The 14514-nt window shown below is 36.6% G+C and overlaps 1 protein-coding gene and 1 long non-coding RNA gene across 5 annotated transcripts in view; one reads left to right on the forward strand and one right to left on the reverse strand.

The window, feature by feature from the left end:
* The window catches only part of NKAIN2 (sodium/potassium transporting ATPase interacting 2), a 1018833-nt gene that overhangs the window by 446289 nt on the left and 558030 nt on the right, over positions 1 to 14514 (forward strand). The window lies entirely within an intron of this gene.
* LOC129534493 (uncharacterized) lies at positions 2580 to 12608 on the reverse strand. Its single transcript, XR_008681102.2, has 3 exons — positions 12592 to 12608; positions 9598 to 9667; positions 2580 to 2768 (listed from the first exon to the last, which is right to left on the reverse strand). It is a non-coding gene; the product is annotated as an uncharacterized lncRNA (long non-coding RNA).

The following is a 14514-nucleotide window of genomic DNA, read 5'->3' on the forward strand; positions in this document are numbered from 1 at the left end:
TTTCTAGTTATTTGATAAATGCAGTGCTATTTAAAATATATCTTTTATCAAAATGTCATTTCTAAATGTTTGTTGTTACTGAATATAAATAACATTTGCTTTTGTATGTGGCAAATTCACCAACCCAACTTAAAGCTTTTCTGTAGATTCTAATTGTTTACATAGGAAATCATGTCTTTTGCAAATAGTGATGATGTTATTTATCTCCATATGAAGGGATTGAAAAATAAAATAGGGATGGAGTTATATTTTTAAGTCAGTCTCTGCCAAAATAAAGCACATCTAGGGCAATTTGTTAGTTTGGAGGCTGCTTTAAGTCCTCCCTAGTCCAACAGGACTCTCTTTCTTGTGGTGACATATGTGTGTGTAAGTGTTCAATTACTACTATTATTTACCTTGAAAATCAAAAGTAAACCCTCCCTAAACCCTGATAGCATTCATTATAAAATTTGCATGGTGAACCATGAATGTTATTTGAAAGAATGCAATAGCTTACCTGTTATTTTCCCAGTATATCTTGATAACTCACTCTGTGACTCAGAAATTGTGTTTTCTTTTTGTATCATCTTCTCTATAATACTCGGTTGTTTATGTGCAATGTTCTACATTTTTTTTTTTTTTTTTGAGACAGAGTCTTACTCTGTCACCCAGGCTGGAGTGTAGTTGCATAAACCTCCACTCCTCAGGTTCAAGCGACTCTCCTGCCTCAGCCTCCCAAGTAGCTGGGATTACAGGCATGCACCACCATGCCTGGCTAATTTTGTATTTTTAGTAGAGACGGGGTTTCACCATGTTGGCCAAGATGGTCTCGATCTCTTGACCTCGTGATCCGCCCGCCTCGGCCTCCCAAAGTACTGTGGGGATTACAGGCGTGAGCCACCGCTCCCGGCTAATTTTGTATTTTTAGTAGAGATGGGGTTTCACCATGTTGGCCAGGATGGTCTCGAAATCCTGACCTCAGGTGATCCGCCTGCCTCGGCCTCCCAAAGTGCTGGGATTACAGGCATGAGCCACCATGCCTGGCCTAAGTGTTCTACTTTCAATTGAAGTAATTTGCCCAATTGAGCAAATTATCATTCCTGTTTTGTTATATTTAGCTAGCTGATGGTAAAGGGCATCCCTATGAGAGCAACATCTGTCAAAGTATTGTACTTTGTTTTATGAAGAGACTGGCTTTTAGGAAATGGTGAATTGCTTTCTTCTTGCTTTTTGTGGTGGGAGGCACTAGAGAGTGTAATAGAGCAGTGTAGATTGATTTGTATTTTTCTTTTCCACTTGTGGTGGGTTTTGTTTCACTGTTTTATTATAAAAACCAAAACAATGGGAGTTTTCCACAAATGGAAGGATGTGACAAATATAGGTGTGATTCAGCCCAAGATAATGATTTCGAATATGAAGAAATCCTACTTGAAGGACTTGGAAGTCTTATTACATTACTTCATCATTAAAACGACACTAAAATTTGATAGTAGTTTCCTCTAAGCACTGTTTTACCATCCTTAAATATTGAAGTACTAGAACTCTAATGTAGAAATATTAGAAACATTAAAACTAGATAGTAAAATGCTTTAACAACAGCAACAAAAAAGCATTACAAAACAATAGTATAACCTAACATATGCTTCATCTCTTCATGAACACCTAATTATTACTCTAATGTAGTCACCTCTATTTATAGTCAGCTTTTTATCGTGCTTAATAGCCTTTCTCGTTAAGTCCCCTGACTGCTTTAGTCTTCACACTGAACAGAAGTCTCCTAAAATTGAGGCCAGGTGATGAATTAGGCCCCTTGGCTCTGATAGTGAACTAGTAGAGTCCGGCTGTCTAAACAGCTATTCCTGTTCAATTGCATCAGTGTGTTTCCCTCCAGGGTGATAATTGCTCAGAACTCATTGTGGCTCATTTCTTTATAATGCCCATAACAGCGCTTTTTCAAGGGAAGGAATTGCATATTTTAGTGCTGTGATAAAATGCAAGAAGGCATGCTGCTGTAATGTGGTTGGCCCCTTCTTGTGTACAGCTATGAACATTTGTATTTATGACAGCCATTTCACACTTGTATATTTGGGAAATGGTGAAATGTTGATGTGCTCATATACCAGAATTTGTGAATCTTTCATATTCTGCTAAGAATAAAAAATACTTATCTAATTTCAAACATTTCTTTAAACAGTGTCTACCTGGGGGTGTGAGGGAAGCAAAGTAGTTGTCTACCTCCTCACTCTGTAAAGATAATACGCATGTTAATTCATGCTGGTAGTTTGAATGAGGCACAGCTGCTGGATAACCACGTGATCCATCTATTTCGCGGAGGATGCCGCATTTTTATTCAACAGCCATGGGGCAATAGAAGGAAAGCTTCCATTTTGTACATTTGTTACAAACAGAAAATAAGAGAAAGGGAGGCTCACCTATGAATACTAAATGAGGAAAAGCCTATCACCGTCAGTGATCAGAATGTTCAAACTTCTTTGTGTTGCTCATTGATGCACAAACAAACCACATGAATCTCTATTTGCTCAAACCATAATTGAAAGCATCACCCCAGTCATAACCAGTTATAGGATGCTTGCCTTAAAATATGCTCTTACTTGTCCTTTGGTTTAGAAATTCCACAGTCTCTTCTGTTTTTCGTTTATCTACCCAAGTCACAGACATTCTGTGGCGCTGGTGTCTTTGGGGCATCATTTCCTTGCTTAGTTTGCTGCTCTTCAAAACCTTTGCAATCATAAAGGAGCAGCATCACCTTTATTTGAAGCTCCTCTCCACTGAACAAATAGATATGGAAAAGAAAGTTGATTTTAGACATCCAATTAAATCACTCTCTTACAAGGGAAATTACTCCGTGGAGTGTTGATGTGTTAGTCTATTCTCAGCAAGTCAGTTGGCAAAAAGGAAGCCATTTTATCTTTGGGCACTGAGGTTATCATTTGGGCAAGAATACTCTGAAGGTAGGGAAATGTTGTCGCAACAAAAATCCAAAAGGTCATCACCCACAGATACAGGTCATAAATTTTTCTTAGGAAAACTGCATTGGTTTATGATGAAGGTGATTTTTCTGTCATATATTTCTGTGAAAACTAAGATAGTTAAGGGAGCTCTTATGTACGTATGTGTAATTCATAAACTTATTAAAGAATGAAAGGTACAATCTGATCAATTTTAAATTTAACCAACCACATTTGCCATTCCAGAGCCCATAGAAAGGTAACCCAGGAAATAGATGCAAAACGGCAATCGTTAATGCTGTTATATAACTTCAATGCCATTACCAGAAATAAAGAAAAAGAAAACACACAATCCTAAATCTGATAGTTCTGTCCTAGTAACATTTCTTTTTCAGTAGTTTAGTATGATTAAGAGTAGATAAGTCTTGGAAATTTGAAAAATCTTAATTTCCAGTCTTTCTCTAATGTTTCAGCTTAGACAATTTAGTTAAAATATCTGTGCCTCAGCTTCTTCATCTTTGCAGCAATTTAAGAGCCCATATCTTGACATTCTTGATTAGAGGAAAGATATTTCTGATACTTTGTAAACACTAATAAACAGTAGCAAATAGAATGTATGTGTGTCAACAGGATAGAGTTTATCTTCAAATCATGTTCTTCTGCAATGTCCTTCCTCCTGGGGTAAACAATGTTTCAATTAGCTTTCTTTTTTTTTTTTTTTGGTAAAATATTAGATGACAACTGATACACAAGCAACATGCAAAAGCTATAACTTCTTTTAGAAGTGAGGGAGATAAATACAATCTTATGCCTGAGATCTCTGATGGTTTTCTCTAAGGCGTTGTCACTGACTGGGTTTTGTTTTTTGTTTTTGTTTTTATTTTTTTTTCACTAGAGGACAAGTTTCCACACCTCTAATCAGACTGGTCATACAAAAAAACCATTCCATTGTCAAAATGGATGAAAGCAGATGACTGAAGAATTTTGAGCTTTTTTTTTTTTATTGTCTCTGTTGTGCTGAACTAACCAAAGGGTAAAACATTCTCTGGGAATCTCTAGCTTCAAGCCTTGGTTGCCCTTGCATGCACCTTTGAAAATGCTCCACTAACAGAAACTCCTAACTGATGGAGCCAAGTTCCAGATCTGTGGTTTAAGATTTGCTTCAGGGATCAGGTTGCGCAAACTTCCTACAGCTCTTATGAGCTCAGAGTATGAAATTCATCTTTCAACTCACCCAGAACTAATGTATTTGCCCCATATTTTCTGAACAATGGCTTTATCTTGGAGTATACCATATTTGAGACTTGATTATAAAATTAGAAATTATTTATGTAAATAAAAACTCAATTTTTCTGAACAATTTATGAAAGCCCATTTGAAATACAACATAACCTAATGCAATTTACTTAAGACCTAAAAAGGTCTACTCTAATTTCCAGGATATAAGAGGAAATAACAGCCCAAAATAGAGATGGGTTTGCACTTGCATTCCTAGCAAATGCTTATAAAGCACTGCCTTGTGGCCAGCACTCCTCTATGCGCTGGACATATATTAATTCATTTAATTTTTTTCTTTTCTTTTTTTTTTTTTTGAGACGGGGTTTCACTCTTGTTGCCCAGGCTGGACTACAGTGGCACGATCTTGGATCACTACAACATTTGCCTCCAGGGTTCAAGTGATTCTCCTACCTCAGCCTCCCAAGTAGCTGGGATTACAGGCACCCGCCACCAGCCCCCGGGTAATTTTTTGTATTTTTAGTAGAGACGGGGTTTCACCATGTTGGCCAGGCTGGTCTCGAACTCCCGATCTCAGGTGATTCATTGCCTCGGCCTCCCAAAGTGCTGGGATTACAGGTGTGAGCCACCGTGCTGGCCAATTCATTTAATTCTTAAACAGGCATATGAAGCAGATGCTATTGTTTTACTCTTTTTCAAGATAAAAAAAAAACTGAGGTATAGACAGAGGAATTAAATTGGTCAGATTCACACAGTTGCTGAGTGGCAAAGCTGGGACTGGAATCCAGGCAGCATGGTTCCAAAGCCTGCACTCACACAACTCTGTAGATTTGTATATTTGCATTATTTAGTTGTTTCCAGTGTGCCCTGTGACAGCAAGAAATAAAGGATCAGAACTTAAATTATGGAGGTGATCTTCATTCATTAATCTGTTCCTTCATTCATTTTTTGGTAGAAGTCCTTGAACCAAAAAACCAAAGTTAAGATCTTGTAAAAAGATTTATTTTCTTAGCTCCTTATTTTAGTACATCCAGGGAACTGTGGAAAGCAAAACGATAACTTGAAACTATGTAATATCTAATAATATAAAACTGACAGGACTTGAAGCTATATGGTGCAGAGATTAAGAACATGACTTTGGAACCAGTCAGGCCTTCAGACAAGTTACTTAACCTCTCTGGGCACTAATTTTCTCAAACTATAAAATAGGGAAAATAACAGTTTTCACCACATAAAATTCATTCAAAGAGGAAATTAAATAGTACGTATGTAGCAAGTATGAATCTCTGGTAGGCAGGACCTATATTCTTCACTTTCTACAGAACAACTTAATTTCTTCTTTTAACTTTTATTCTCTTGACTGGTGGCAAATTTAACCTTAGTCATTAGGGGAAGTTCTCTCTTCCCTGTAGTCTTGTCATGGTTCCATTAAGTTATGTAGTTCCAAGGCATTTTGAGAGCAGTAGATGTTCCTCCAATTATATTTATCACTGGATAATTTAAATTTTCTCAGTCTTCCATAAAGTGCTTTGTAAATCCAGATGAAAGCCCAGCCTCTCATCCAAGCTGGGTTTCCTGAGCCCATCTGTATAGATGTTGCATGGAGGTGGTTATTGAGGAGGGGTTTACCTCAGTACACCACTGAGGCATCCATCATTCCTGTCTGTCTGCTTCTTCTGGTCTACTGGCCTTTTGTTGATTCTGTACCATATGTGGCACTCTCTACTTAAAAGCCCTTCTCAGCCATTTTCTATCTCAAATTGGAATAAAATTGATGGAATAAAATTGGAGGTTTATATGGTGGGGAAAGAATACAAGTACATGTGGGTAAACAGAAATCAGAGAGGGGTACAGAAACCATGAGGATGAGGGGCCTGGCATCTCATTGTCTGGGTGTGGTGGTCTGGTGAGTTTCAGTCCCTTGATACTATCTGGGAGGGCTGAGAGTTGATTTCCTGAGGAAAGAACCCAAATTAGGCAAATGTAAGCTTGAAGCTTTCGAGAAAGTCAGTTTCTATGTTTATTTTAAAAGACTATTAACATCAGTTCCATGGGCCAGTTTCAAAATATGATACCAAAAAATATTACTCAAGGATTTGGTATAGATAGATTGGTATTCAGTAAGTGCTTGCTTTCATTACTACTAGTCTTGCTGTCATTGTTATTATTGATAATAGGTGAAGAACACAGGGAAAAACAGAACCACCACAGGCCAGAAGACAGAAGAAGAACCTGTACCTTTAAAATTAAGCCCAAGGCAGAGTGGGTCCACTTTCTGTCTCTGAAGGCTACTGATGCCTAGATGACTATTATGGTGGTTCTTGGCTATCTACACCCGTGCTGCAGGTGGGGTGATCTCCCTGGACACCTATTTTTTTCACCTTTCATCATTCTTCAAGCTTATATACAAAAATAGAGTGTTACGGGGCCATTCTGTGAATAAGACACTCTAATGCCAAGGGATTTCTGCTTTCTGACAAAGTATACATTAAACCAAATAATGATTAATATTCTTTATTGATTCTAATTGATTATGATTTTATTGAAGATAATGAACTCAATGATTAGTAATGATTACACAGCTAGTTAGAATTAGAACTGCATCGATAAATCACTCTAATAACAAGCAAGTGCCTTCCGTTATAACAATTTTATTATGTCCAAAAAATCATTTTCATAATGGAGATTCATTTAGGTCTTCAGCAATATATATTGAGTACCTATAAAATGTCAAGAACCATTCTATGGACTAAGTATATGTTTGTAAGCCATAGAGAAAAATCTCAGCCTTCAAGGAGCTTACATCCTAGTGGGGAAGATGAGAAATCAGTAAGATAAAAAAGTAGCATGCATAGTGTCTTAGAGGGTGTTAAATGCAAATGAGAAATAATAAAACAGAAATGGGAAGTTTGGAATGTGTGGTCAAGGTGAGACTGTAATTTTAGACAGAGTGACCAGGATAACTTTTGAGTAAATCACTGAAGGAAGTGAGAGAATAAACCACACAGGTGTCAGGGAAAAGAGATCTCCAGGCAGACAGGATGGAACATGTAAAAGCGCTGAGGCAGGAGAATGCCTGCTGTGTTCAAGAATCAGCAAGGAGACCTAGTGGAGGGAATTGCAGGAGAGGGACAGGAGAGAAGGGGGTGGTGAGACAAATCAGGAGACTGGGGCCATTTGCAGGAGGGGTTCCTTTTACTCTGACATGGGAAGCCACTGGAGAACATTTAGCAGAGGGGTGACATGATTTTATTATATTTTAAGGGGATTACTCTGGCTTTTATCCTGTAAATAGATTGCAAGGGAACAAGGGCATGGAAAAGTCTCTAATTTATGAGCTATTGTAGAGAAAATTTTGATATAGTTGAGACCCATTGAATTCTAATTCTATAAATTCTCCTTTTCCTGTGCTGCAGTCTGAGAATTTTGAGCAGTGAAATTCTAACTTCTACATTTGTACTTACATCCACTCAACACTCAATAATTGTGCTGAGAGTAATATGTGTAAGATGCAGTTCTTGGCCCTGTGAGAAATACTGTGATGAACTAGAGAGGACTGCCCGCAAGAAATTCTCATTTCAGAAGCTGTGATATAACCTGTAAATGTTATATTTCAAGAACAGTTATAGAGATGGAAAAATAGCATAAAGGATTGGCTACAGTGATGTGGTTATTCAGGTCTCTGAGAAAAACTCTGAGGCCAAAAATGTCATCTAAAAAGATTCCAGATAGGAGAAATAAACAGATAAGCTGTGATACAATCTCATCTTGTTTTACTTTTCTTTCGTTCGTTGTTTTCATTTTCCTTTTTTACTCTCTTTCTTTTTACTATTATGCAAGAAAACTAAGCATGTTGACATCCATTACTCACAGCCTTAACTGATCACTTTGCCAAATCTCTAAGTTTACAGATGACTACCTAGTTTCCATTTTGAATTATCAAGGAATTAACACTTCAACAATGTTAGTTGCACCTGATTTACATGTTTGAATCCCTCAGACCACGAGGGAAGTATCTTAGTAACAACCTAGGTGACTGTCATAGTCATTGAGATGCAGTTGAACTGTAGCTGTTAAATGGAAAGCATTCTACCACATTAATAGTCGAGGTTTAAATGCCAATTTGAGGCCGGCATGGTACATGACGCCCGTAAACCTAGCACTTTGGGGGCCAAGGTAGGTGGATCACTTGAGGTCAGGAGTTCGAGACTAGTCTGGCCAAGATGGCAAAGCCCCATCTCTGCTAAAAGTCCAAAAATTAGCAGGGCGTTGTGGCGTGCACCTGTAATCCCAGCTACTCGGGAGGCTGAGGCAGGAGAATTTCTTGAATCTGGGAGGCAGAGATTGCAGTGAGCCAAGATCACGCCACTGCAACAATCCAGCCTGGGTGAAAGAGCAAGATTCCATCTCACAAAAAAAAAAAAAAAAAAATTGAAATGGGGACAGCCTTAATATCTATGCTTTGTTTTTTTCTCTTCAGGCTGGGTTGAGGGTCTCTCCTCTGCTTCCTGTCACCCAATAAGTACCTATGGTAGTGGAATGTATCAAAATTAACTGAAAATTTGCCTGTGCCACTCTGCCACCTCTTTGAGGGCAGGGCCGGGTGTTATTCACACCTGTGCATGACCACCACAGGGCCTGACAGACGTTAGTTGTTCCATAAATGTTTATTGCATTAAACCGTTGAACTGGCTGTGACTATGGTACTTAGGTGACTTTCTTATGGAAGGCAAATAGACATTGAGTAATCATTTTTGAATGCCAAATATTTATCAAATATCATGCACTCATAATCCAAGGATGCATCAAATTCCATTGCTGTCCTGGAAGAGCCCAAAGTCCAGTGGGGGAGAGAGACTTGAAAACTCATAATTGTGACATGGGGATGTGACTAAACAAGTTTAATCTGAGATTTAGACAGCACAGGGAAGGGCTACTCATCTCTCTTGAAATTGCAGCAGGATTCACTGAAAAAGTTTAATAAAGAGCTTGAAGAGTGGAATTTGTTTTGTCTTCAAAAGAAAAGTTGGAAACATTACAGGAAATGCACACCAGATATTGAAAGCTCTAGAAGTATGAAAGTAAAAATGCTGTCAATTCCTAAAATAGTTTAGACCTTGTTTGTGAGCATATTGGGTGAGTGGGATGAAAGCTTAAGCCAAAAGCTACAGGGATTTATCACATATGAGAATGAATTTGAATGTATAGATTAGTTGAAAAGAAATGGAAAGTTATATAGAAATGGTAGGCTAGAATTGTATTTTAGAAAGGTCATTTTGGTGACATATGGAGGACGGATTAGAAAAGGTAAAGACCAAAAACTGGAAAACCGGTTAGGTTAATAACAAGCAACGATGGGACCTCACATTGTGTATTGCTGTGGTTGGAAATGTGGACTCTGGATCAAGCCTACCTGGGTTTGCCTTCTGGTCTCCATGACCTTGAGCAAGTTAGTTAACCACTTGGTGCTTCAGTTTTCTCATCTGCATAAGGAGAATAATAAGGAAAGCTCTTTAAGGGATATTAGAAGAATTAAATTAATGAAGCATATAAAGTTCATGACAAATAGTAACCATTTAGTAAGTGTTGCTTGTTATAATTAAAAACTCATTGGACTATCATAAACATTCTGTGAGGAAGATGCAGTGTTTACACTCATTTTATAGTTATAAATACTAAGGCTTCTAGGGTTTAAGTCACTATGATGGCTAAATACTATATTTCATACATTCGCATATGAAGTACACATACAAGCAGTCATAAGACAGTGGGTAAAATAAGAGTTTATTATTTACTAATATCTGTCAATGGATCTTGAATTTGATAGACTTATTAAAATCATGCAGTCATGAAGCTCTCATTTCCTTTAGATTTTTGCTACAAATTCAGAAGTTTAGAGTATAACTGAAGCAACCACATGGCATCCGTAGAAAACGAGGTTTGAGACTATACAGCAGAAAAGTATAGACTATAAATGATAACTTTTGCTCTTTGGCCTTGCTCTGCTGACACAAGCTTCAGTCTGCCTGACTCTGTACCTATATTTCTCCTGTCAACTGAAGAGATACTCTATAGACTCTTAGTTTCCTAACATGGCCATGTTAATACATTTTACAAAGTTGCATATCTTGTCAGAAGAAAAAAAATCATTACATAGTTAATTCCTAGTCTTCTGTCATACTAACAGGCCAGATAAGGTCTAAGGTCTAAGAACTTGTTTGTAAACCATATCATCTATGCTACTATAAATGTTTGTTTGTTTGTTTGTTTAATTTAAACAGCACGTGACAACACCATCTGCCAGCTTAGCAAATGTCCTATGTCCCTCATGGTTCTTTTAAGACAGGTAGTTCTTTGTTACACTGTTACTCAGATATGCATAATATCACTTGGTTAAAAAAAGATTCAAATTTCAGAACCATCTGTGCTTTATCAAGCAATCTATATGGGTGAGTTTCTGATGTGCAAACTATGGAAAATGGCAATTTTGAAGCACCTATCAGATAAATTTTCAGGAATGTGATGAAGGAGCAGATAAAAATCTGTTTTCCTTGTAGGAAAAAGGAAATAGAATACCCTGTGGATAAGTCCTAACTACCTCTTAATAGGTGTTGGACTTCCCCAGCTCATATGGGTTTAAGGCATCACAATTCACAAAGTAAAAGTTTATTTTAATTTTCATAAGAACAATTTATGTGTGTAGCAGAGGGAATGAGAAGCTATTTAACATTGGAGAAGTGCATTAAAAATTATTCAATATTTATTTAGTAGTATTTTGTTTAAACTCTCCTTTTGGATCCTGAGTTCCATAGCTTCTAGTACACAGATGCCTCACCTCAGCAACCACTCCTGTATTCACTCATCTCCTCTTGCCTCTGTCACTGCCCAGTCTGGGAGATCTCCTAAAACATTACCCGGATGGCATGGAAAACAATAAGCCATAGTTGGCAAATATATATTAAACTTTGAAAGGTTATTTTTTTCTTTATACAGTTCTAAATTTTGGTTCGATTTTTCAGGGCAATCATAAGTTACATTTCTAATTAAAAATAAGTCTAATATAGAAAAAATCTATAGTTGGTTATTTCAAATGGCCAATTGCTTCTGATGAAATTGCTCTATAAAATAGATATAAGACCTCCTGTATCACTAAATCTTAATTACATTGTGGAATGTGGAAACTAGCACTACTCAGTAGCCTTAGAAAAAGATTGGACCCCCAGTGGGGAAAGGATGCTGAATAGCAGGTACCATAGCCTTATCATTTTTGCATTTTTGTGATAAATTCTTGAGTAGGTCAGCATCTAAGTATAGTTTTTAATTTTTAGTTGCTATTTTAAAATCTGTATCTCATTCAGTGTTACCTAATATTTAATAACAATAGTGTTTGAATTTGTGTGTGCCAGCTATATAAAATGGTGAATAAAACACCATTCCAATCTTTAATATGTTTAAAGTCTAGGTATAAGTCATTTACAATTGATCTCATAATTTTTATAATATATGTGTTGGTAGAAATCACTGCATAAATTTCACCATTTATGCAGACAGGTCCACATCCAAATTATATGGACATATAAGCTGTGTGTATATTATATAGCTATATATGTGGATGTACACATGTAGATATAGAAATAGGAATAGATCTAGATATGTACATTTACATTTTCAGAAGTCATTGAGACCTATAGCATTTGTTTTTTTTCAAGTGACTTCATTCAAATATGTTAAATTAATAGAAAGATACGTGCTTTCTTTATGTTAGTTAAACTTTACATCATGTCTATGTATTTATTAGGTTCATGTTTGCTATCCATGACTATTTTTAACAGTGGAAACAAACTTTGGAACAGTTTATAATTTAAAAATTACCCTACTCTTAGAAATATTAGAATATAGAAATATTATTTTTTATGCTTCATTGTTAATATTGTTGTATACCAAACTTGTTTAAATAAGTTCAATTCAGGACACATAGCACATACCATTGTTTTAAAATATACCAATTTTAAAGTAAATACATACTTAGAATTTTTTAAATGGATACACTGAAACAAATAGCCTAAAATTGGCAATTTATTTTGTAATAAGATAACAGAAGGGAGTTTAGGCAATTTTATGTGTCTTTTATCAAAAAGCCCAGAAGTATTTTCCTACAGAAAAACCACCAGTGCAAGTAATTAGTAGATTGTGCTTTACTGACCAGGCTGCTTTCTAATTCTCACCATGATGCTACTCCATTCTCTACGCATTTACAGGGCTGTAATTACGTATGAGGCTTTTTAGACTTTGCCAGGCCAGCAAGGCAATCAGCCCCCTTGGAACAAGTTGAAATGGAAAGCGGCAAAACAGTATAACACCTGGGTGATGTCACGCCAGCAAAACCCATGGACTTAGTGGAGCTCACCTGTAGCCAGGGGACTGGAGTCTGAGACTGACATTGTTTCCTTCAAACAGAAATGTGAAATGTCATTTTCAGTAAATCAAATAAACCCTATCAAGAAGAACTGAAAAATAAACAAAACCCAAAACTCTGAGATTAAAAAGACAAAGTAGGAGGCAATACCATTATTTCTAGACTTAGTTCTGATTTTTATTCTGTCTACTTGATTGTTCACACCTGAAGCAAAATATATTTTGCATAACTTAATGTAATATTTTTTGAATCCATCATAACCTGTGACCCATAATACTCATGATGATTCTTTATATAAAGAAGCATTCTAAGAATGTTTATTGACAAATAATTTCCTGTAAGTTTTCTCTAAAATTTTTGGAGTATAATTTATCTGTTAGGTCAAACTGTATATATGTGACTGAGATATGGCTGGCTTCTCACATTATTTAACCCATGTTTATCACTCTGCTGCCCAGATTGGAGTGCAGTGGCATGATCTTGGCTCACTTTAGCCTCGACTTCTTGAGCTCAACTGATCCTCCCACCTGAGCCTCCCAAGTAGCTGGGACTACAGGCACACACCACCACACCCGGCTAATTTTTTGCATTTTTGGTAGAGATGGGGTTTCGCCAGGTTGCCCAGGCTGGTCTTGAACTCCTGAGCTCTAGTGATCCACCCACCTCAGCCTCCCAAAGTGCTGGGATTACAGGCATGAGCCACCATACCAGGACTGATTTAATTGAACTTTTTGCCATGACATTTTACTACTTGGCTAGCCTCTCCCTAAGAAACGTAGCTGATTTGAAACAGAGGTAGAGACACCTTCAAGGTATTAAGACATTCATACAGACCTACATTACTGTAACGTTGCTTAGCATAGTGAGGTAACATAAAATTGGACAAGAGAGTATGGGCTTCAGTTGTCAGGTCTATTCAGATAAAGATATGGATGTGGATATAAACAGTACATGGATATAGATATAAACATGTAGATATATGGATGCACATACACAATTCTTAGATTTAATGATCATATCTTTAAAATACAAGGGAAAGGACTACTTAGTCATCCTTCTCAGGCTTTATCTTTCACTTCTGTGATTAGTAAACTTGAAGAATTAACAAAGTCCAATCTAGTGATAAAGAGATTCTATAAAGATAGAAAAGACATTTTAACATTCTTAGAAACTTTCAACTCTGGCAAAATAAAATGTTAAATCACAGGAAGCTTTGCCACCAAACTGTCTTTATGATATATTTTGAAAGGGTCAGAATAGCTGTCAGAACTCTGAAGAACAGTACAGCTCTAGAACCTGTTACTCCTGCTGAGATTGTCAAGCAAGGACAAATGGATGTACAGGATCCTGATTATTTATCTATGACAAGAAAATTGCTTGATTACTTTCAAAAGTTAACACCATTTTCATGAAAGATATCAAAAATGCTAATCACTACCACTCTTTAGACTTCTATTTCTTCCAGTGTGTGGGCTGTTGGTAAGAATATATTTTTCAGCCAGGCACAGTGGCTCATGCCTGTAATCCCATCACTTTGGGATGCCAAGGTGGGTGGATCACCTGAGTTCAGGAGTTAGAGACCAGCCTGGTCAATAATATGGCAAAACCATGTCTCTAAAATAAAAATAAAAAAAAAAAGACAGAGAAAGTATTTTTCCTAAACAACATCACAAATTATGGTCTACAGAATCACTTGAATGCTCTAGATAATGGTATAATACAGTGGATATATTAAAATTTTTACACAGAATTTTAAGAAATGTGTTGCTTATCACAATAAAGATACAATAAACTTCTCTTTAGACATTGGGACTAATAGTCAGTTGATCCAAAATATTTTTAAAGCAGTCATAGATACATATCTGACATATGTTACTTTAATTCAAATTATAAAATACTCTTGATATAGAATTA

The sequence above is a fragment of the Gorilla gorilla genome, chromosome 5 (assembly GCF_029281585.2).
Source record: "Gorilla gorilla gorilla isolate KB3781 chromosome 5, NHGRI_mGorGor1-v2.1_pri, whole genome shotgun sequence".
Taxonomy (NCBI): Eukaryota; Metazoa; Chordata; class Mammalia; order Primates; family Hominidae; genus Gorilla; species Gorilla gorilla.